The 20683-nt window shown below is 40.6% G+C and overlaps 1 non-coding gene across 1 annotated transcript; it reads left to right on the top strand.

The window, feature by feature from the left end:
- The first annotated feature begins 19864 nt into the window (after positions 1-19864).
- Positions 19865-19972, top strand: LOC112725780 (small nucleolar RNA R71). Its single transcript, XR_003164863.1, has one exon. It is a non-coding gene; the product is annotated as a small nucleolar RNA R71 (small nucleolar RNA).
- The last annotated feature ends 711 nt before the right edge of the window (positions 19973-20683 follow it).

The following is a 20683-nucleotide window of genomic DNA, read 5'->3' as shown; positions in this document are numbered from 1 at the left end:
TCAAATTGGTGAAGGATTGAATTAATTTGATTTTTGGATGAATTTTTGGGCTATGGGTCATACGCCCAGGATCAATCTCGGTTCATGCAACGAGCTGAGCTTTGGTTCCCTGGCCTTGTGCCAATTATGCGTGACATGCTTCATGTGACAAGGGAGGTAGCGCTCAGCTCTTGGCAAGAGCTGAGCTTCCTCTTTGTCCTTAGTGAGGTCCCAAGCTCGAACCATTGGGAGCATTTGCTGTCTCCTTTTTCTTGGCAACAAAGTAGCACTTCCTCCATTGTTTCCCTCACGCTCCCGGTTCGAATCCCAGGGAATGCAAACAAGCCAATTTTAGCTTGTTTTCTTTCAAGGTAATGCTTGTATCCTTCCCCCTTGTTCATTAGTTCGAACATTGGTGCACTAGCAAGATTTTTTCTTTGGATTTTTCTTAGAATGCCCCCGATAAAGCTCTTGGCAAGAGCCGAGTTTTGAAACTTTGCCTTGCTCCATCCTTTGCTTGTAGCGCTCGGTTCTCATGGAGAGCCTAGCTTTCCCTTTGCTTTGCCTTTGGCCTTGGAGTAGCACTCCTTGTGAGAGCTCTAGGCTCTTGGTAAGAGCTCTAGGCTCTTGGTAAGAGCTTTAGGCTCTTGTCCTTGATTGTGCCACACTTTTCTCTTCCCTTGGATACACTTTTTGTTTCCTTTGAGCATGCTCCTTTGGTGCAATTCACGAAGCACTCCCTTGGTTCCTTCATTGGCCTTTCTTTCTTTCGTTCATTGGCATTTAAATGCATGCTTTGAATAATGCTTTGCTTAATGCATGCATGCTTTACCGTGAAGCTCTCTTTTATTTATCAATTCATGCATGCATGTATAATACTTGGAATTAATTTAAATCATGCATTCATTTCTAATTAACACTAATGATTAAATGCTTTATGCATGCATGGCTGTGGCATTCATTCATTAAAAGAATAAGCCAATGAATATATAATGCCAATTACTTTATATTACTGAGTAATGCGTAAAGCTTGATTGGCATTTATTAAATGCATGTATGCTTTAATGAAAGCATAAGGCATTACTAAATGCCACGGTTTCATGGTCATGGGCTACGCTTTTAAAAGCGTGGCCTAAGGCTCCAAAGCGTGCTCAACTTCAAAGTGTGTCCAAAATTTTTCTTTTCTTCTTTTTAGCTTATTTTGTGCTCTTTTGCTTCTTTTTCTTCTTATTTCCTACCAAATTTCTAAAATCAAAAGATCAAGGAAATATACCATTTAAGCACAAAAGAATGCAATATTTAAGCACTAATTATCAATTTCTTGTATGAAAAAGCATAGAAAAATATGACATGATGGCATGTCATCACAACACCAAACTTAAACCTTGCTTGTCCCCAAGCAAGAAAAGGATCATGCAATAAAGATTGACAACCCAAAGTAAGAAGAATAGCAACTCAATGTTCATGGTTAGCTAGTTTTCTTTGCATGCTACAATCACAAAAGAAATGTAAATGATTGATGCTTCCATCTAGCTCAATTTATGAAATCTTTTTCTTATATTTCTTCCTTAAAACAAGCTTTTGATTTTCTTATTAGCTTCTCTTTTTGGGTGCTTTGCCCCATGAGTTGATAACAAAACTACGACTCTAAGTGCTTTGTTTTCAAGTATTACCACTTGATACATGGTGCACAGAAATCTTGACGGTTCATTCTTTGGTAACGGCGCTAAAAACTTAATACGCAGGTTCATAATCTTAGTTCTTTGTCACAACTTTGCACAACTAACCAGCAAGTGCACTGGGTCGTCCAAGTAATAAACCTTACGTGAGTAAGGGTCGATCCCACGGAGATTATCGGCTTGAAACAAGCTATGGTCATCTTGCAAATCTCAGTCAGGCAGATTCAATTGATTTTGGAGATTTAATAATTAAAAGATAAATAAAACGTAAATTAAAGATAGAGATACTTATGTAATTCATTGGTGAGAATTTCAGATAAGCGTATGAAGATGCTGGTTCCTCCTAAACCTCTGCTTTCCTATTGTCTTCATCCAATCATTCATACTCTTTTCTATGGCAAGCTGTATGTTAGGCGTCACCGTTGTCAACGGCTACATCCTGTCCTCTCAGTAAAAATGGTCCAATGCGCTGTCACTGCATGGCTAATCATCTATCGGTTCTTGATCATACTGGAATAGGATCCATTGATCCTTTTGCCTCTGTTACTACGCCCAGCACTCGCGAGTTTGAAGCTCATCGCAGCCATCCCTTCCCAGATCCTACTCGGAATACCACAGACAAGGTTTAGACTTTCTGGATCTCAAGAATGGCTGTCCATGGATTCTAACTTATACCACGAAGACTCTGATTAAGGAATCCTAAAGATATTCATTCAATCTAAGGTAGAACGGAAGTGGTTGTCAGGCACGCGTTCATAGGTTGCGAATGATGATGACTGTCACGATCATCATATTCATATTGAAGTGCGAATGAATATCTTAGAATCGGAATAAGCTTGAATTGAATAGAAAAACGATAGTACTTTGTATTAATTCATGAGGAACAGCAGAGCTCCACACCTTAATCTATGGTGTGTAGAGACTCTACCGTTGAAAATACATAAGAGCAAGGTCCAGGCATGGCCGAGTGGCCAGCCCCCAAAAAGGTCTAAGATAGCATAAAATTGATCAAAGATGTCAAATACAATAGTAAAATGTCCTATTTATATCAGACTAGTTACTAGGGTTTACAGAAATGAGTAAATGATGCAGAAATCCACTTCTGGGGCCCAATTGGTGTGTGCTTGGGCTGAGCATTGAGCTTTACATGTGTAGCAGCTTCTCTTGGAGCTGAACACCAGTTTGTAACCTGTTTCTGGCGTTTAACTCCACTTTGCAACCTGTTTCTGGCGTTTAACTCCAGAATGCAACATGGAACTGGCGTTGAACACCAGTTTGCGTCGTCTAAACTCGGACAAAGTATGAACTATTATATATTGCTGGAAAGACCTGGATGTCTACTTTCCAGTGCAATTGATAGCGTGCCATTTGAAGTTCTGTAGCTCCAGAAAATCCACTTTGAGTGCAGGGAGGTCAGAATCCAGCAGCATCTGCAGTCCTTCTTCAACCTCTGAATCTGATTTTTGCTCAAGTCCCTCAATTTCAGCCAGAAAATTCCTGAAATCACAGAAAAATACACAAACTCATAGTAAAGTCCAGAAATGTGAATTTTTATTAAAAACTAATAAAAATATACTAAAAACTAACTAAATCATACTAAAAACTATGTAAAAATAATGCAAAAAAGCGTATAAATTATCCGCTCATCACAGCACCAAACTTAAATTATTGCTTGTCCCCAAGCAACTGAAAATCAAATAGGATAAAAAAAAGAGAATATACTCTGAATTCCAAAATATCAATGAAACTTAGCTCCAATCAGATGAGCGGGACTAGTAGCTTTTTGCCTCTTGAATAGTTTTGGCATCTCACTTTATCCATTGAAGTTCAGAATGATTGGCATCTATAGGAACTTAGAATTCAGATAGTGTTATTGATTCTCCTAGTTCAGTATGTTGATTCTTGAACACAGCTACTTTATGAGTCTTGGCCGTGGCCCTAAGCACTTTGTTTTCCAGTATTACCACCAGAAACATAAATGCCACAGACACATAACTGGGTGAACCTTTTCAGATTGTGACTCAGCTTTGCTATAGTCCCCAATTAGAGGTGTCCAGGGTTCTTAAGCACACTCTTCTTTTTACTTTAGACCTCGACTTTAACCGCTCAGTCTCAAGTTTTCACTTGACACCTTCACGCCACAAGCACATGGTTAGGGAGAGCTTGGTTTAGCCGCTTAGGCCAGGATTTTATGCCTTTAGGCCCTCCTATCCACTGATGCTCAAAGCCTTGGATCCTTTTTATTACCCTTGCCTTTTGGTTTTAAGGGCTATTAGCTTTTTGCTCTTGCCTTTTGGTTTTAAGAGCTTTTGGCTTTTTCTGCTTTCTTTTTCTTTTTCTCTTTTTTTTTTCGCCATTTTTCTTTTATCTTTTTTTTTTCACAAGCTCTTCTCTATTCACTACTTTTTCTTGCTTCAAGAATCAATTTTATGATTTTTCAGATTATCAAATAACATGTCTCCTTTTTCATCATTCTTCAAGAGCCAACATATTTAACATTCATAAACAACAATTTCAAAAGACATATGCACTGTTCAAGCATTCATTCAGAAAACAAAAAGTATTGTCACCACATCAAAATAATTAAACTAGTTTCAAGGATGAATTCGAAACCCTGTATTTCTTGTTCTTTTATTTTTAGAACATTTTTCATTTAAGAGAGGTGATGGATTCATAGGACATTCATAACTTTAAGGCATAGACACTTAAATACTAATGATCATGTAATAAGATACAAACATAAATAAACATGAAGCATAAAACCGAAAAAGAGGAAAAATAAGAACAAGGAGATTAAGGAATGGGTCCACCTTAGTGAGGGTGACGTCTTCTTCTTCTTGAAGAACCAACGGTGATCTTGAGCTCCTCTATGACTCTTTCTTGTCTTTGTTGCTCCTCCCTCATAGCTCTTTGATCTTTTCTAATTTCATGGAGGATGATGGAGTGCTCTTAGTGCTCCATCCTTAGTTGTCCCATGTTGGAGCTTAATTCTCCTAGGGAAGTGTTGATTTGCTCCCAATAGTTTTGTGGAGGAAAGTGCATCCCCTGATGCATCTTAGGAATTTCATGGTGAGAAATTTTCTCATGCTCTTGTTGAGGTCCATTATCTCTTATTTGCTCCATCCTTTTCTTAGTGATGGGCTTGTCCTCTTCAATGAGGATGTCTCCCTCTATGTCAATTCCAGCCGAATTTCAGAGGTGGCATATGAGGTGAGGTAAGGCTAACCTTGCCCAAGTGGAGGACTTGTCAGCCATCTTGTAAAGTTCTTGAGGTATAATCTCATGAACTTCCACCTCCTCTCCAATCATGATACTATGGATCATGATGGCCCAGTCGATGAGCGGATATTTTATACGCTTTTTGGGGTTAATTTCATATAGATTTTAGTATGTGTTAGTTGGTATTTAGTTTATTTTCATTAGTTTCTAGGCAAAATCCACATTTCTGGACTTTACTATGAGTTTGTGTGTTTTTCTATAATTTTAGGTAATTTCTGACTGAAATTGAGGGAGCTGAGCAAAAATCTGATTCAGGCTGAAAAAGGACTACTGATGCTGTTGGATTCTGAACTCCCTGCACTCAAAATGGATTTTCTGGATCTAGGCAACTCCAAATGGCGTGCTTGCAATTGCGTTGGAAAGTAGACATCCAGGGCTTTCCAGAAATATATAATAGTCCATACTTTGCTCAAGGATAGATGACGTAAACTGGCGTTCAATGCCAGCTCTCTGCCCAATTCTGGCGTCCAGCGCCAGAAACAAGTTGCAAGTTGGAGTTCAACGCCAGAAAAGGATCCAAAGCTGGCGTTGAACGCCCAAAACAGCCCCAGGCACGTGAAAGCTTTAGTCTCAGCCCCAGCACACACCAAGTGGGCCCCAAAAGTGGATTTCTGCACTATCTGTTACAGTTTACTCATTTTCTGTAAACCTAGGTTACTAGTTTAGTATTTAAACAACTTTTAGAGATTTATTTCGTATCTCATGACATTTTAGATCTAAACTTTGTACCTTTTAATGGCATGAGTCTCTAAACTCCATTGTTGGGGGTGAGGAGCTCTGCCATGCCTCGATGAGTTAATGCCAGTATTTCTGTTTTCTATTCAATCATGTTTGTTCCTATCTAAGATATTCATTTGCGCCTTATTATGATGAATGTGATGATCCATGACACTCATCACCATTCTCAACCTATGAACGTGTGCCTGACAACCACCTCCGTTCTAAATTAGATTGAATGAGTATCTCTTAGATTCCTTAATCAGAATCTCCGTGGTATAAGCTAGAATCCATTGGCAGCATCCTTGAGTATCCGGAAAGTCTAAACCTTGCCTGTGGTATTCCTAGTAGTATTTTGGGATTGGATGACTGTGACGAGCTTCAAACTCGCGAGTGCTGGGCGTAGTGACAGACGCAAAAGGATAGCGAATCCTATTCCGGTATGATCGAGAACCTACAGATGATTAGCCGTGCGGTGACAGCGCACCTGGACCATTTTCACTGAAAGGAAGGGTGGTAGCCATTGACAACGGTGATCCTCCAACACACATCTTGCCATAGGAGGGACGTGCGTGCGTGAAGAAGAAGATAGAAAGAAAGCAGAGATTCAAAAGGCAAAGCATCTCCAAAACTCCAACATATTCTCATTTACTGCATAACAAGTAACCTTTAATTCATGCTCTCTTGTTCATTTGCAAGTCAATTGATAGCCACTAATTAATATCCTGACTAAGAGTTGCAAGATAACCATAGCTTGCTTCAAGCCAACAATCTCCGTGGGATCGACCCTTACTCACATAGGGTATTACTTGGACGACCCAGTGCACTTGCTGGTTAGCTGTGCGGAATTACATAGTGTGAAGTAATTTTCGTGCACCAAGTTTTTGGCGCCTTTGCCGGGGATTGTTCGTGTTTGAACAACTGACGGTTTATTTTGTTGCTTAGATTAGGAAAATTTCTCTTTTTGGTTTAGAGTCTCTTATTATTGTTCTTGGTTAAAATTTTATACTTCTTCAAAACAAGTGTTACATTTATTGCCCAATTGGATAGAGCGTTGGTCTAAGTCCGTGGCAGTTTGGTATACTCTTTTTAAAAATCTCTTTCAAAAATAATAATTTCTCAATTAAATTTTGTGCCAAACTTTAAGTTTGGTGTTTTCTTGTTGATTTCCCTTTGGTTTTCGAAAATTTTAGTTTGGTTTTCTAAAAATTTTAAGTTTGGTGTGTTTATCTTCATGTTCTTGTGTTCTTGTGAGTCTTCAAAGTGTTCTTGAGTTTCCCTTGTGTCTTGATCTTAAAATTTTTAAGTTTGGTGTTCCTTGGTGTTTTCCCTCCAAAATTTTCAAAAACAAGGAGCATTAGATCTGAAAATTTTAAATCTTGTGCTATCTTATTGTTTCTCTCTTTCCTCTTTAAATTCAAAAATATCTTTTCTCTCTATTTTAAAGCAAATTTTCAAAATTTACCTTTAAAATTCATATTTTTTATTTTTAAAATTTAAAACCTTTTTCAAAAATCATCATATCCTTTTTAAAACTTCCTAACCACTTTTTAAAATTTTTTTTATTTGACATCATCTCCCTTTCTCCATTATGGATCTAAGTGGAAATGAACAGTCCAGGAGGACTCTGGGGTCATATGCTAACCCCTCTACTGCTTCATATGGAAATAGTATCTGCATACCCTCCATTGGAGTCAGAAAGAGCTCAGATCTCTTTAGATTGTTCAGCCGGTGGATCTATCCACATGAGAAAGACAATTGAAGAAGCTCAAGAGCTCATTGATACAGTTGCTAGAAATCAGCATCTGTACTTATGCAGTGACCCTTCCATGAAAGAAGAGGCTCAAACAGCAACTGCTGAACTCAGTCCTGCAGAGCAAGCTGCTGAATTCAATCAGCAATTGGATTTCCTAACAAAGCAGTTAGCTGAATTCAAGGATAAACTACAAGAGACAAGGATGGCTAATATAAATATGGGAGAACAATTGAAGCAAACAAAGCAGCAGCTGTCAAGACAAATAATAGAAGAATGCCAAGCAGTTCAATTAAGAAGTGGGAAAACATTAAATACCCCACCTCAAGGCAGCAAAGAGCTAAGGAATGAGCAAACCACCCAAAATTCACCTGAGGACAGTAAGAGCCCAGGGAAAAGTAATTCTGGCGCTAAAAAGCCAGAAATCTGGTGGAAGGCTGGCACTGAACGCCCAGACCATGCCCAAGACTGGCGTTCAACGCCAGTAATAAGCAAAGACTGGCGTTCAACGCCAGAAACAAGCAAGGATCTGGCGTTGAACGCCCAAAATGGGCAGGATCTGGCGTTGAACGCCCAAAATGGGCACAGTTCTGGCGTTCAGACGCCAGGAACAGACAAGGAGTTGGCGTCTAACGTCACTCCAGCTTCTAACTCTGGCACTCAATTGCCAGTGAGGGATCAGACACACACAAGTGCTAATGACAACCCCTCTAAAAAGGCTTCTTCAACCACTTCTGTAGGCAATAAACCTACAGCAACTAAGGTTGGGGAATATAAAGCCAAGATACCTTGTCCTCAAAAACTCCGGAAAGAGGAGCAGGATAAGCAATTTGCTCGCTTTGCAGATTATCTCAGGACTCTTGAAATAAAGATTCCATTTGCAGAGGCACTTGAGCAAATACCTTCCTATGCCAAGTTCATGAAAGAGATCTTGAGTCATAAGAAGGATTGGAGAGAAACTGAAAGAGTTCTCCTCACTGAAGAATGCAGTGCAGTCATTCTGAAAAGCTTTCCTGAAAAGCTTAAAGACCCTGGGAGTTTTCTGATACCATGCACATTAGAAGGTAACTGCACCAAGACAGCTTTCTGTGATCTTGGGGCAAGCATCAACCTAATACCTACATCCACTATCAGAAAGCTTGGTTTAACTGAAGAAGTTAAACCAACCCGGATATGTCTCCAACTTGCTGATGGCTCCATTAAATACCCATCAGGCGTGATTGAAGACATGATCGTCAGAGTTGGGCCATTCGCCTTTCCCACTGACTTTGTAGTGTTGGAAATGGAGGAGCACAAGGGTGCTACTCTCATTCTAGGAAGACCCTTCCTAGCAACTGGACGAACCCTCATTGATGTCCAACAAGGGGAAACAACCCTGAGAGTCAATGATGATGAGTTTAAGTTGAATGCTGTCAAAGCCATGCAGCATCCAGACACATCAAAAGACCGCATGAAAGTTGATCTTATTGACTCTTTGGTAGAAGAGATCAACATGGCTGAGAGTCTCGAATCAGAGTTGGAAGACATCTTTAAAGATGTTCAGCCTGATTTGGAGGATTCAGAGGAGATGAAAGAGCCTCTGAAATTTCCTCTGGAAGAGGAAAAACCTCCTAAACCCGAGCTCAAACCATTACCACCATCCCGGAAATATGTATTTCTGGGAGAAGGTGATACTTTTCCAGTAATCATAAGCTCTACTTTAAATCCACAGGAAGAGGAAGCACTTATTCAAGTGCTAAGGACATACAAGACAGCTCTTGGGTGGTCCATAGGTGACCTTAAGGGCATAAGCCCAGCTAGATGCATGCACAAAATCTTATTGGAGGATAATGCTAAACCAGTGGTTCAACCACAGAGGCAGCTAAATCCAGCCATGAAGGAAGTGGTGCAGAAAGAGGTCACCAAATTACTAGAGGCTGGGATTATTTATCCTATTTCTGATAGCCCCTGGGTGAGCCCTGTCCAAGTCATCCCAAAAAAGGGAGGCATGACAGTGATTCATAATGAAAAAAATGAACTGGTTCCTACAAGAACAGTTACAGGGTGGCGCATGTGTATTGATTACAGAAGGCTCAATACAGCCACCAGAAAGGATCATTTTCCTTTACCATTCATAGACCAGATGATAGAAACACTGGCAGGTCATGATTATTACTACTTTTTGGATGGCTACTCAGGCTATAATCAGATTGCAGTGGATCCCCAAGATCAAGAGAAAACAACATTCACATGTCCATTTGGAGTGTTTGCTTATAGAAGGATGCCATTTGGGCTGTGTAATGCACCTGCAACCTTCCAGAGATGCATGCTCTCTATTTTCTCTGATATGGTGGAAAAATTTCTGGAAGTCTTCATGGATGACTTCTCAGAATATGGAGACTCATTCAGCTCTTGTCTTGATCACCTGAAACTTGTCCTGAAGAGATGCCAAGAGACCAACCTAGTCTTAAACTGGGAAAAATGTCACTTCATGGTGACTGAAGGGATTGTCCTTGGGCATAAAATCTCAAACAAGGGAATAGAGGTGGATCAAGCAAAAATAGAGGTAATTGAAAAATTACCACCACCTGCCAATGTTAAGGCAATCAGAAGCTTTCTGGGGCATGCAGGATTCTATAGGAGGTTTATAAAGGATTTTTCAAAAATCGCAAAACCTCTAAGCAATCTGCTAGCTGCTGACACGCCATTTGTGTTTGACACAGAGTGTCTGCAGGCGTTTGAAACGCTGAAAGCTAAGCTGGTCACAGCACCAGTTATTTCTGCACCAGACTAGACATTACCATTTGAGCTAATGTGTGATGCCAGTGATCACGCCATTGGTGCAGTATTGGGACAGAGGCATGACAAGTTTCTGCATGTCATTTATTATGCTAGTCGCGTTTTAAATGATGCCCAGAAAAATTACACAACCACAGAAAAAGAATTACTTGCAGTGGTTTATGCCATTGACAAGTTCAGATCATACTTAGTAGGATCAAAAGTGATTGTGTATACTGACCATGCTGCTCTTAAATATCTACTCACAAAGCAGGATTCAAAACCCAGGCTCATCAGATGGGTGTTGCTTCTGCAAGAGTTTGATATTGAAATAAGAGACAGAAAAGGGACAGAGAACCAAGTGGCTGATCATCTGTCCCGGATAGAGCCAGTAGAAGGGACGTCCCTCCCCTTTCTTGAGATCTCTGAGACTTTTTTGGATGAGCATTTATTTGCCATTCAGGAAACACCATGGTTTGCCGATATTGCAAACTATAAAGCTGCAAGGTTCATACCCAAAGAGTACAACAGGCAAAAAAAGAAAAAATTAATCACTGATGCAAAGTACTACTTGTGGGATGAACCCTATCTCTTTAAGAGATATGCAGACGGAATAATCCGTAGGTGTGTTCCTAGAGAAGAAGCACAGAGGATCCTATGGCATTGCCATGGATCTCAATATGGAGGCCATTTCGGAGGTGAGCGAACAGCCACCAAGGTCCTCCAATGTGGCTTCTATTGGCCCACACTCTATAAAGATTCCCGAGAGTTTGTACGTAACTGTGACAGTTGCCAAAGAGCTGGTAATCTGCCTCATGGTTACGCCATGCCTCAACAAGGAATCTTGGAGATTGAGTTGTTTGACGTGTGGGGAATTGACTTCATGGGACCTTTCCCACCATCATTCTCAAACACTTATATTCTGGTGGCAGTTGACTATGTATCAAAATGGGTTGAGGCCATTGCCACACCCACCAATGATACTAAAACAGTGTTGAAGTTCCTCCAGAAATATATCTTCAGCAGGTTTGGGGTCCCTAGAGTACTAATCAGTGATGGGGGCACTCACTTCTGCAACAAACAGCTTTACTCTGCCATGGTCCGGTATGGGATTCGCCACAAGGTGGCGACTCCATATCATCCACAGACTAATGGACAAGCTGAAGTCTCTAACAGAGAGCTAAAAAGAATCCTAGAACGGACTGTAAATACCCGTAGAAAGGATTGGGCAAGAAGCTTGGATGATGCCCTGTGGGCATACAGAACAGCATTCAAGACTCCTATAGGGACCTCTCCATACCAACTGGTCTATGGTAAGGCATGTCACCTGCCCGTGGAACTGGAACATAAAGCCTACTAGGCAACCAGATTCCTGAACTTTGATGCCAAATTAGCTGGAGAAAAAATATTGCTCCAGCTAAATGAGCTAGAGGAATTCAGATTCACTGCTTTCGAAAATGCGAAGCTTTAAAAAGAAAAATAAAAAAAGTGGCATGACAGAAAGCTGTCATCTAGAATCTTTGAACCAGGACAAAAGGTTCTGTTGCTCAACTCTAGGCTCAGGCTATTCCCAGGGAAACTGAAGTCCCGGTGGAGGGGACCATATGTGATTACAAGTGTATCACCATATGGTTATGTGGAGCTTCAAGATATTGATTCTGATAAGAAGTTCATTGTCAATGGACAGAGAATCAAGCATTATCTTGAAGGCAATGTTGAGCAAGAGTGCTCAAGGCTGAAGCTAGACTAAAAGCTCAGCAAGGTCCAGCTAAAGACAATAAAGAAGCGCTTGCTGGGAGGCAACCCAGCCATGGGGCATCAATCCTCTAAGCATTTTGCCCTATTCTTATTTTTATTTTTATTTGTTTATATAAAGTTCATTGATACTAAGGTAATGAATCAATTGCATAAGTTCACAGGGTTACAGAAGGAATCTGCACACAAAACAGAGAAAAAGAGCTCACTGGCAAGAAAACGCCAGTAAGAGCCTATTTTGGGCGTTCAGCGCCCAAAAGGGGCAGCCAGTGGGCGCTGAACGCCAGTAAGGATAGCAATCTGGTGTTCAACGCCAGAAAAGGGCAACAACTGGGCGTTGAACGCCCAGGAGAACAGCATTTGGGCATTGAACGCCCAAAACAGGCAGTGTTTGGGCGTTCAAACGCCAGGATGATGGGGAGGAGGTAATTTCGTTTTTCTTCATATTTTTCATTCTAATTTTAATTCCCATGTTTCAAATCATGATTTCTTGCATAAACATGTTAAAAACCCTGATTTCTAAAATCCCTAATTTCTAAAAATCCTACTTTAAAAATATCAAATGTATCTTAATCCATAAGCACAATTCCTCTTTTTCAATCCAATTCAACTCTTTTTCAAAAATCTTTTCGATTCATCAATATCTTTTTCAAATCTCCAAATTATCTTTTTCAAAATCTAGATTTATCTTTTTCAAAAATCTTTCATATCTTTTCAATTTTAAACCATATCCTCTCTTATCATATCTTCTATCTTATCTTTTCCAAATCAATCTTTTTTATCATATCTTTTCTAAATTTTCGAACCCACCCCCCTCCCTTTAAATATGGGTTCGGCCTCCCTCCCCTTCCATCAACAATTGCACCTAGCTCTCCTTCTATCCCTCTCCTTTCTTTTCTTTTGCTTGAGGACAAGCAAACCTCTAAGTTTGGTATGTTTATCCGAGATCACTAAGATCATGGCTCCTAAGGGAAAACAAACCACTTCAAGAGGCAAGAAAGAGAGTGTTCCAAAACCACTTTGGAATCAAGGGAAGTTCTTATCTAAAGAACATTCAGACCATTATTGCAAAATAATGGGTCTAAGATCAGTGATCCCGGAAGTTAGATACGATCTGAAAGAAGACGAATATCCGGAGATCCAGGAGCAAATTCGAATGAGGAACTGGGAGGTCCTAGCTAATCCTGAAATAAAAGTGGGAAGGAATATGGTCCAGGAGTTCTATGCTAATATTTGGCAGACAGACAAGCAAAAACTATCTGGAACTGCTTTCTATGAATATCGGACCATGGTCAGAGGAAAGATTGTTCATACAAACCCTGACAAGATCAGGGAGATCTTAAAGCTACCTCAGCTGAAAGATGATCCAGACTCTTTCAACAGGAGAATGATGAGAACAGACAAGGGTCTGGATAAGATTCTAGAGGACATATGTATTCCTGGAGCCAGGTGGACCACCAGCACGAAGGGTGTCCCAAATCAACTCAAAAGAGAAGATCTCAAACCAGTCGCCAGAGGATGGCTGGACTTCATTGGGCATTCTCTGCTGCCCACTAGCAACCGTTCTGAAGTCACTGTTAAAAGAGCAGTGATGATCCATTGTATCATGATGGGAAAAGAAGTGGAAGTTCATCAACTGATTTCAACTGAATTCTACAAAATTGCTAACAAAAATTCTAAAGAGGCCAGGTTGGCTTATCCAAGCTTGATTTTTTTGCTCTGCAAGGACGCTGGGGTAAGGATGGGAATAACTGAGTATATCTCAGTTGAGAAACCAATCACCAAAGCATCAATGGAAAAATAACAAGCGCAAGATGACCCCATCAAGAAGAAAACACAGGAATTTCTCCCAGAAATCCCTCAATCTGAATATTGGGAGTATCTTGAAACATCAGTTACCAAGATACAAGAAGCTATGGAACAAATAATAAAGGAACAGAAGCAACACAGTCAAATTCTTTGCTATTTGATTAAAGAACAGGAAGAGCAAGGGCGTGACTTGAGGGAATTGAAGCGCCAGAAGTTATCTTTTGAAGAACCAAGCACCCCACAGATCCAAGGAACATCCACTTCCCAGAACAAAGGTTGTTAAATTCCAATTTCTGCTTTAACTCTGTGATAGTTGGCATTATAAGAGTCTACCTTAGGAGTCATATAGTAGTAATTATTGTCTATTTTAATTTTACCTCCAATTAAGTTATAGTCTATTTCTCTCATCATCAGCAAACACGAATAAAATAGTAGATCTTTTGAATAAGAGGTAATAAAATTCGAGTTTCTTTTTTTTATAAAAAAAATTTTTCTAATTAGTAACATGTGGTGGCAATGCTTTCTGTCTTCTGAATGAATGCTTGAACAGTGCATATGTCTTTTGAATTTGTTGTTTAAGACTATTAAATATGTTGGCTCTTGAAAGAATGATGAACATGAGACATGTTATTGATAATCTGAAAAATCATAAAAATGATTCTTGAAGCAAGAAAAAGCAGCAAAGAACAAAGCTTGCAGAAAAAAAAAGAAGAGAAAGCAAGCAGAAAAAGCCAATAGCCCTTAAAACCAAAAGGCAAGGGTAATAAAAAGGATCCCAAGGCTTTGAGCATCAGTGGATAGGAGGGCCTAAAGGAATAAAATCCTGGCCTAAGCGGCTAAACCAAGCTGTCCCTAGCCATGTGCTTGTGGCGTGAAGGTGTCAAGTGAAAACTTGAGACTGAGCGGTTAAAGTCAAGGTCCAAAGCAAAAAGAAGAGTGTGCTTAAGAACCCTGGCCACCTATAATTGGGGACTTTAGCAAAGTTGGGTCACAATCTGAAAAGGTTCACCCAATTATGTGTCTGTGGCATTTATGTATTCGGTGGTAATACTGGAAAACAAAGTGCTTAGGGCCACGGCCAAGACTCATAAAGTAGCTGTGTTCAAGAATCATCATGCTGAAATAGGAGAATCAATAACACTATCTGAATTCTAAGTTCCTATAGATGCTAATCACTCTGAGCTTCAATGGATAAAGTGAGATGCCAAAACTGTTCGAAAGCAAAAAGCTACTAGTCCCGCTCATCTAATTAGAATCTGAGCTTCACTCAAAAACTCTGAGATATTATTGCTTCTTAACTTATTAGTCTTCTATTTTATTTGTCTAGTTTCTTGAGGACAAGCAACAGTTCAAGTTTGGTGTTGTGATGAGCGGATATTTTATACGCTTTTTGGAGTTAATTTCATATAGATTTTAGTATGTGTTAGTTGGTTTTTAGATTATTTTCATTAGTTTCTAGGCAAAATCTACATTTCTGGACTTTACTATGAGTTTGTGTATTTTTCTGTAATTTCAGATAATTTCTGACTGAAATTGAGGGAGCTCAGCAAAAATCTGATTCAGGCTGAAAAAGGACTGCTGATGCTGTTGGATTCTGACCTCCCTGCACTCAAAATGGATTTTCTGGAGCTACAGAACTCCAAATGGCGTGCTTCCAATTGCGTTGGAAAGTAGACATCCAGGGATTTCCATCAATATATAATAGTCCATACTTTGCTCAAGGATAGATGACGTAAACTGGTGTTCAATGCCAGCTCTCTGCCCAATTCTGGCATCCAGCGCCAGAAACAAGTTGCAAGTTGGAGTTCAACGCCAGAAAAGGATCCAAAGCTGGCGTTGAACGCCCAAAACAGCCCCAGGCACGTGAAAGCTTTAGTCTCAGCCCCAGCACACACCAAGTGGGCTCCAGAAGTGGATTTCTGCACTATCTGTTACAGTTTACTCATTTTCTGTAAACCTAGGTTACTAGTTTAGTATTTAAACAACTTTTAGAGATTTATTTTGTATCTCATGACATTTTAGATCTAAACTTTGTACCTTTTGACGGCATGAGTCTCTAAACTCCATTGTTGGGGGTGAGGAGCTCTGCTGTGCCTCGATGAGTTAATGCCAGTATTTCTGTTTTCTATTCAATCATGTTTGTTCCTATCTAAGATATTCATTTGCGCCTTATTATGATGAATGTGATGATCCGTGACACTCATCACCATTCTCAACCTATGAACGTGTGCCTGACAACCACCTCCGTTCTAAATTAGATTGAATGAGTATCTCTTAGATTCCTTAATCGGAATCTCCGTGGTATAAGCTAGAATCCATTGGCAGCATCCTTGAGAATCCGGAAAGTCTAAACCTTGTCTGTGGTATTCCTAGTAGGATTCTGGGATTGGATGACTGTGACGAGCTTCAAACTCGCGAGTGCTGGGCGTAGTGACAGACGCAAAAGGATAGCGAATCCTATTCCGGTATGATCGAGAACCTACAGATGATTAGCCGTGCGGTGACAGCGCACCTGGACCATTTTCACTGAAAGGAAGGGTGGTAGGCATTGACAACGGTGATCCTCCAACACACAGCTTGCCATAGGAGGGACGTGCGTGCGTGAAGAAGAAGATAGAAAGAAAGCAGAGATTCAAAAGGAAAAGCATCTCCAAAACTCCAACATATTCTCATTTACTGCATAACAAGTAACCTTTAATTCATGCTCTCTTGTTCGTTTGCAAGTCAATTGATAGCCACTAATTAATATCCTGACTAAGAGTTGCAAGATAACCATAGCTTGCTTCAAGCCAACAATCTCCGTGGGATCGACCCTTACTCACGTAAGGTATTACTTGGACGACCCAGTGCACTTGCTGGTTAGTTGTGCGGAATTACATAGTGTGAAGTAATTTTCGTGCACCACCAGTCTATAGTAACTTTAGACCGGTTACTAGTAGGAATGATTGAGTGTTGAATGAACTCTAGCCATCCCCTAGCCTCTAGTTTGAGGTCATGCCTTCTTAATTGAACCAGCTTGCCTCTTGAGTCAATTTTCCATTGAGCTCCTTCCTCACATATGTCTATGAGGACTTGGTCCAACCTTTGATCAAAGTTGACCCTTCTTGTGTAGGGGCATGCGTTCTCTTCCATCATTGGCAAGTTGAACGCCAGCCTTACATTTTTCGGACTGAAGTCTAAGTGTTTCCCCCGAACCATGGTAAGCCAATGCTTTGGATTTGAGTTCACACTTTGATCATGGTTCCTAGTGATCCATGCATTTGCATAGAACTCTTGAACCATTAAGATCCCGACTTGTTGAATGGGGTTGGTGAGAACTTCCTAACCTCTTCTTTGGATCTCAAGTCGGATCTCCGGATACTCATTCTTTTTGAGCTTGAAAGGGACCTCAGGGATCACTTTCTTCTTGGTCATAACTTCATAGAAGTGGTCTTGATGGACCTTTGAGATGAATCTCTCCATCTCTCATGACTCAGAGGTGGAAGCGATTGCCTTCCCTTTCCTCTTTCTTGAGGATTCTCTGGCCTTAGGTGCCATTGATGGTTATGGAAAAACAAAAGGCAATGCTTTTTACCACACCAAACATAAAATGTTTGCTCGTCCCCGAGCAAAAGAAGAAAGAAAGAAGGAGAAGAAGAAAAAGAAGGAGGAGATGGGGGATGAAGGTGTATTCGGCCAAGGGGGAGAAGAGAGGGTTGTGTTGTGTGAAAATGAAGAAGGATTGAGGGGTTTATATAAGAGTGGGGGAGGGATTAGGGTTCGGCCATTAGGGTTGGGTTTGGGAGGGAAAAGATTTTGAATTTTGTAGTTAGGTGGGGTTTACGGGGAAGAGTGGATGGATGTGAATGGTGAAGAGGTGATGGGGAAGAGTGATTGAGGTGATTGGTGAAGGGTATTTGGGGAAGAGAGTTATGAAAAGGTGTGAAGAGGAGAGAAGAAGATGTGGGGATCCTGTGGGGTCCACAGATCCTGAGGGGATCCTGTGGAGTCCACAGATCAAGTGGGGTCAAGGACTTAACATCCCTGCTCCAATTAGGCGTGTACAACGCCCTTGCTGTGCAATCCTGGCATTTAACGCCAGATTACTGCTTGTTTCTGGCGTTAAACGCCCAAATGTAGCCTGTTTCTGGCGTTTAACGCCAGACAGATGCTTGTTTCTGGCATTAAACGCCAGCTTGGTGCCTGTTTCTGGCGTTAAACGCCAGACAGATGCTTGTTTCTGGCGTTTAAACGCCAGACTACTCTCCTCCAGGGTGTGGTATTTTCAATGCTGTTTTTCATTCTATTTTTGATTTTTTAGTAGTTTTTGTGACTCCACATGATCATCAACCTACTAAAACACGAAATAACAAAAGGAAAATAAAATAGATATAATTAAATAACATTGGGTTGCCTCCCAATAAGCACTTCTTTAACGTCAATAGCTTGACAGTGAGCTCTCATGGAGCCTCACAGATGTTCAGAGCATTGTTGGGACCTCCCAACACCAAACTTAGAGTTTGAATGTGGGGGTTCAACACCAAACTTAGAGTTTGGTTGTGGCCTCCTAACACCAAACTTAGAGTTTGATTGTGGGGACTTTGGTTGACTCTGCAGTGAGAGAAGCTTTTCATGCTTCCTCTCCATGGTTACAGAAGGAGATCCTTGAGTCTTAAACACAAGGCTGTCCTCATTCAGTTGAAGGACCAATTTTCCTCTGTCCACATCAATCACAGCTCTTGCTGTGGCTAGGAAGGGTCTTCCAAGGATGATGGATTCATCCTCATCCTTCCCAGTGTCTAGGATTACGAAATCAGCAGGGATGTAAAGGCCTTCAACCTTTACTAACAAGTCCTCTACTTGTCCATAAGCCTATTTTCTTGAGTTGTGTGCCATCTCTAATGAGATTCTGGCAGCTTGCACCTCAAAGATCCCAAGTTTCTCCATTACATAGTGGCATTAAGTTTATTCCTGACCCCAGGTCACACAGAGCCTTCTCAAAGGTCATGGTGCCTATGGTACAGGGTATTAAGAATTTGCCAGGATCCTGTTTCTTTTGAGGTAATTTCTACGTATCCAATGCATTCAGTTCATTGGTGAGCAAGGGAGATTCATCTTCCCAAGTCTCATTACCAAATAATTTGGCATTCAGCTTCATGATTGCACCAAGGTACTTAGCAACTTGCTCTTCAGTAATTTCTTTATCCTCTTCAGAGGACGAATACTCATCAGAGCTCATGAAACGCAGAAGGAGGTTCAATGATTCTATGGTCTCTAATTGTGCCTCAGATTCCTTTGGTTCCTCGAAGGGAAACTCCTTATTGGTCACTGGACGTCCTAGGAGGTCTTCCTCACTAGGATTCACGTCCTCCTCCTCCCTTGTAGGTTCGGCCATGATGGTTAAATCAATGGCCTTGCACTCTCTCTTTGGATTTTCTTCTGTATTGCTTGGGAGAGTACTAGGAGGAGTTTCAGTGACTCTTTTACTCAGTTGGCCCACTTGTGTCTCCAAATTTCTAATGGAGGACCTTGTTTCATTCATGAAACTTACATTGGCCTTAGATAGATCAGAGACTATATTTGCTAAGCTAGATGGATTCTGCTCAGAATTCTCTGTCTGTTGCTAAGTGGATGATGGAAAAGGCTTGCTATTGTTAAACCTGTTTCTTCCACCATTATTAAAGCCTTGTTGAGGATTTTGTTGATCCTTCCATGAGAAATTTGGATGATTTCTCCATGAAGGATTATAGGTGTTTCCATAGGGTTCACCCATGTAATTCACCTCTGCTATTGTAGGGTTCTCAGGATCATAAGCTTCTTCTACAGAAGATGCCTCTATAGTACTGTTGGATGATTCCTTCAATCCATTCAGACTCTGAGAGATCATATTGACTTGCTAAGTCAATACTTTATTCTGAGCCAATATGGCATTCAGAATATCAATTTCAAGAACTCCCTTCCTCTGAGGCGTCCCATTACTCACAAGATTCCTTTCAGAAGTGTACATGAACTGGTTATTTGCAACCATGTCAATGAGTTCTTGAGCTTCTGCAGACGTTTTCTTTAGTTGAATGGATCCACCTGCAGAATGGTCCAATGACATCTTTGATAATTCAGACAGACCATCATAGAACATATCCAGGATGGTCCATTCTGAAAGCATGTCAGAAGGACACTTTTTGGTCAGTTCCTTGTATCTCTCCCAAGCTTCATAGAGGGATTCACCTTCCTTCTGTCTGAAGGTTTGAACATCCACTCTAAGCTTGCTAAGCTTTTGAGGAGGAAAGAACTTGGCTAAGAAAGCCGTGACCAGCTTATCCCAAGAGTTCAGGCTGTCTTTAGGTTGAGAGTCCAACTATATTCTAGTTCTGTCTCTTATAGCAAATGGGAAAAGCATAAGCCTGTAGACCTCGGGATCAACTCCATTGGTCTTAACAGTATCACAGATCTGCAAGAATTCAGTTAAGAACTGAAAGGGATCTTCGGATGGAAGTCCATAAAACTTGCAATTCTATTGCATCAGAGAAACTAGTTGAGGTTTCAGCTCAAAATTGTTTGCTCCAATGGCAGGGATTGAGATGCTTCTTCCATGTAAATTGGAGTTAGGTGCAGTAAAGTCACCAAGCATCTTCCTTGCATTGTTATTATTTTCGGCCATGCCTCCTTCTTTTTCAAAAATTTCTATCAGATTTTCTCTAGAGAGTTGTGCTTTAGCTTCCCTTAGCTTCCTCTTCAGAGTCCTTTCAGGTTCAGGGTCAGCTTCAACAAGAATGTTCTTATCCTTGTTCCTGCTCATATGAAAAAGAAGAAAACAGAAAAGAAAATATGGAATCCTCTATGTCACAGTATAGAGATTCCTTTATGTAAGTAGAAGAAGAAAAGAATGCGAACACAGAAAGAGGGAGAGGGTTCGAATTTTTAAGATGAAGAGAAGTTTTAGTAAATAAATAAATAATTAGAAGGAGGTGAGAGGGAA

Source organism: Arachis hypogaea, chromosome 11 (genome assembly GCF_003086295.3).
Source record: "Arachis hypogaea cultivar Tifrunner chromosome 11, arahy.Tifrunner.gnm2.J5K5, whole genome shotgun sequence".
In the NCBI taxonomy this organism is placed as follows: Eukaryota; Viridiplantae; Streptophyta; class Magnoliopsida; order Fabales; family Fabaceae; genus Arachis; species Arachis hypogaea.
This window is presented reverse-complemented; position numbering and strand designations above follow the sequence as displayed.